Source organism: Lygodium microphyllum, chromosome 10 (assembly GCF_053477565.2).
Source record: "Lygodium microphyllum isolate KBCC chromosome 10, Lygodium_microphyllum_v1.1.10, whole genome shotgun sequence".
Lineage (NCBI taxonomy): Eukaryota > Viridiplantae > Streptophyta > Polypodiopsida > Schizaeales > Lygodiaceae > Lygodium > Lygodium microphyllum.
The window spans coordinates 51,164,326-51,169,176 of NC_141144.1; positions in this window are offsets into that span (position 1 = coordinate 51,164,326).

The window sequence follows — 4,851 nt, forward strand, 5'->3', positions numbered from 1 at the left end:
TTCAATCACCAAGATTGTTGAAGTACATTGTTATTGATGTTCATGTGACTCCTTAAAGCCCCCTAGGCTTTGATACCATGTGAAAATTATATAGTAGAGTAAATAAATTTTGAACAATAAATAAAGAATATATAGACAATATGAGAAGAACATGAATTGCTTTAATCTCAAATAAAATGATATAAAGATAGCTCTGTTCACCTATACACTTCCATTGTGAAGCTTAGATGGTGATCCAGACATGTGATAAATAAGTAAAGAGCTTTATTCTAGATGGAAAAACTCTAATAGGGTGAAAGATAGATTGACGATAGCTTTGGAGGGGTCTTCCTTTTATAGCTTGAGAATGTAGTCTAGTTGGTCTATCTAATCATATGATGAACCTTTCTTAGTCTACAAATGAATATTATGTTTATCATTGGGCTGGGGGGTGCTACCCCTAGACAATTGTCAAGGGGGTTACTAGACCCCACGATCCCCTCCATCCAAGGGCCACTTCTATGGGCCTTAGACTCCAAAATAGAGATTCTTCATAACTCCTATAATCCACAACTCGATACATTGTGCCTCAAGTTGCTAGCAACATAACTAATCTATCTAACCCAAATATTAGATTCACAAAGGTCACCCTTTTATCATCCAATCACATAGATATCATCTAGTATACAAGTTAGGATTCAACCAATATGCAGGTTCACACATAGCTTCTTCTCATAATGGAGGCCTTACAAATTAGAGCACCATGGACCGCACACTTGTAAACCGTACATGGCCATTGTCCATCATTGTCACTTTATTCTTTAATCTTTTAGTGACTATTGAATAAAGGAAGGCATGCCATATATTATGATTATTGGAGTTTCTAAATACTCTCTCTCTCTCTCACTCACTCACTCACTCACTCACACACACACACACACACACTCTCTCTCTCTCTCTCTCTCTCTCTCTCTCTCTCTCTCTCTCTCTCTCTCTCTTGCTCCATCCACCATAGCTCTTGCTTTCATGTGTGTGCTTCCACTTGGACTCTATATTTCAACTAGTGTCAAAGCTAACCATTTAAGGAGCTACTTTATCCTTTTCTTTAACCTATGGTTTCATGGTAGTCAGCTCATGGTTTCATGGTAGTAATTGTTTCTTCCTCCTAAGGAATGTATTGAGTCTTTTCTTCTTCCAACTTGTTCCAGCTTGTTCTTAGCTTGTCAAGAAGCTTCCTCACACTTACTTGAGCATGTTATAGAAGTCATGGATAGCTATGACAATGTGACAATACTATCGTCTATTAGTGATAACTTTTGCATACATTATTAGATTCAAGTATTCTATATCTAGAAAGAAAGAGTGCGATGAGAGCTATACATTTGGACACTTAAAGAGTTATCTAGTTTTTTGTTCTTTGTTTCACATAGAATAGAATAGTCATGGTATGGATAGCAAATAGTAAATTCCATAATGCAGGTATGATACTTTGGGGATACTATTTTGGTGTCCAAATGATATGGTTATGATTTTGGAAGGCTATATGGATTGTTTAGAGCTTCATTAGCTTAGTTTTGCAAAGAATTTATTATTATCATAATAGTTTAAATAGAAAGCATACAATAGTGAACTTTATGCTTTGAATGCCTATTGTGCCTACATGGTATTTTGGGTATGCTACGTATCTAGGGTGATGTGTAGCATTGAAGTGTGAGCCTAGACATGTCATGATATTCTTTGGCACTTGGATTTGAGCTAAATTTGATATACTTGGGCTTCAATCAATTGTTTTGAGCTTTTATGCTTACTTACTTACGGGTATTGAAGGTTCATTCGACACTTATGCTCCCAAATGTTTTTGTGATGCACTTGAGCTTCGTGAACATCTTGAGATTTTCTTGCTCACTTTACATTTTGGATTTTCTTCTAGTGGAAGATGCTTATACTTACTCGATTGAGCTTGATTCTTTGAGGAAGTGGAACTCTTGGTTCATGTATATGCTTTCTTATATGCTATTAGACACAATTACTTTTGCTTATGGGGACTGATTTGATTTTGTATGCTTTGGACATTGACACTTACCTTTGTTAGCATTTTGTCAATGAGGTATATGCTTATGGGATATATGGTTTACAAATACTTTGAGTTCGTGACAATCTTTGATACTAGTGGTCTATCCTTATAGTCACTATTGCTTGCATTCTTTGTATACTAGTTACTATTTAGATATCACTGGTAGTAGAAGCTTGCTTTCTTGGCTATTTGAGCACAATTGGATTAATATGCACTACTATCCTTATTTTACAATTTCTATAAAATTACAGTTTTTAATACTATTTTGGAGAGTAGATATTGTACTTTGGCAATCTATTGCTTGTAATTGGTGGACAACTCAATACTTTGGTATTCCCTCATGTTTTGCCTTTGTTTTGGTTGAGTTTTGGGACTAATTTGCAATTATTAACAACAACCCATTCTCTTGGATTTTACATTGGTATACTGCCATTATGGCCAATTCTTTGAATGATAGTACTATTTTTAACATTGAAAAGCTTGATGGCGTAAACTTCACCTATTGGAAGTCACACATATGGCAAGTTCTTATTCAAAAGAAGAAAGTTATGCCTTTGAAAACCAAGAGTGTAAAGCCTAAAGGCATTGATCAGAATACTTGAGATGAGTTGGATGAGATATGTAAATCTACTATTATATTGACAATGTTAGAAAATGTTTATTTCAGTGTTATGGCACTTGAGGATAATACTTGCTAGTTATGGGAGAAGATACGTAATTTTTATGATAAGAAAATGCTTTCTTTACATATGTATTGGTTGAAATAGCTCATGGATCTTTGCATAAAGAAAGGGACTAGTGTGTGTGCACATTTGAATGAGTTTTATTCAATTTTCAATCAGTTGACTTCACAAGGCATTGAGTGTAAGGACAATCTTTCTCTCTTCTTCTTGCTTACGACACTTATTGAGTCATGGGACACTTTTTGTATGGCCATGTGTGCTAATTTCATTATTGAACTCTGAAAAGTGACTGGGACATTAGTTAACTCAAACGGTATGACTAAGAAATGGTAAAGCCCACAATTAGTCCTAAAGGCTCTTTTTACCTCATCACCCTCTCTCATGTAAAACTAATGGGTAGAGAGTCCTAACCTTAATGAAAAGTGGCTGGGACATTGGTTAACTCAAACTGTGAAGATAGTCATAAAGGCTTGAATACCCTTGGTAGTTGTAGTGGCCATGTTGGATTTGGCAAAAGGTTACTTTAAAAGAAGCCCCTTTGGATAGTACAAGGGTTATGAGTACAACTCAAGTTTTTCTATGTGTTTAGGTATCTTTATAATTTTCTTAAGAAAATTGCAATTTTATTTCCCTTTATTTTTTGTTGTGAGATAGGCATTAAACAACCATTTCCTATGTGTATTCATTCATTGAAAATTTTACTAAATTGTATGTTCATTCCCATTTCCATTTGCTATAGAACATTAGGATTTCAAAGTATCCAGTATGCTTCCCATGTTGGATATGCCAATTACTCACTTCAAAAGAGGCCACATATTAAGTTTTGGTGTTCACCTAAGATTTGGCTTTACATATTTGTTGTTTTGGTCATTCCCTTTACCACATTTTATTAAAAAGCTTCATTTCTTTTGGTGGTTTTGCATAATAATAGGATTCACAAATGTCCTATGTGGGATATTCAATGGAGCTTGCTTGATTTTTAATACTTGCTCAAGAAATGTTGCTCAATGTTTTGATTTTTTCATAAGGAAGATCGTTGAAGAAAGATGAGATGGTTTAGCTACCATTATGCAGAGCTTCACAAGCATGCCCATTTTAACAATTCGCAAGGCACAATTAACTTAGATTGAGGGCTTGCTGATTCATTGAAGGGGTGTGCTCTGTAGGTATGAAGTAGGATCTTCAAGGCAATGTTTCCTTCTATAAGGCATAGCCTATTGATGGCAAGGAAACTTGATGCCTATCTAAGCCTAGCTTTTCAAAATGATTATTTCTATGGTTGTAGATATACAATTGGATTACAAATCTACCATACACCTCAACTGCTTGAGGTATATACAATACGTACATTGATGGACATGGCGAGGTAGAAGTTTTGAAGGAGGAGGGTATGAGGTTTGGGACAACTATCAGAATAGGAGAATGGGCATTTTGGTCGAGTGGCTATGGTGATTGCACAGAGAAGAGGGTAGCCCTGAAGCTTTCCAATGATTCTTCTATCTTTAAGGATTGTCACGCTCTAAGTTTCCATATTATTAGATTCTGAAGAAGGATGTGCAATCACAAAAATAAGGAGGTATTATAGAGCACATATTATACTGCTTTGTTAAAGTTTAATGCACAACTTGTATATGTGATAGTAGCAGAGTATAGTTGGAAAATTTAAATGCACTAGTTTTGATGATTCAAAGTTTTTTTTGGTTTTTCTCCTTATTAGGTTGTATCACAACTCTATTAGTGCACATGATGCATTACATATATGCATTTCTTACACAGAGAAAGGAACATGATAAACCCATATTATTGCTTTGATCCTTTTTTTCAATCCACCTACTTCTAGCTTCATGTACTCAATATTTTTGAGCTCTTTATTCCTTTGTCTTGGTCGAAGGCTTATGTCCTTTTGTTTATCTCTTTACTTGTTGCTACAACCTATGTAGATCCATCTCTTTTTCCTCCAAATGCCTCTTTCAAGATGTAGTTTCCAAGTGGACAAGATGAGCATAGGTACTTTTGGTGCTGACAAGTGTCCCACTCAGGCATTTGTCTCTATGATTAGAGATCACAAACTGAACGCTAATCACTTGGCTTAGAACCATGTATGAGATCTATGCA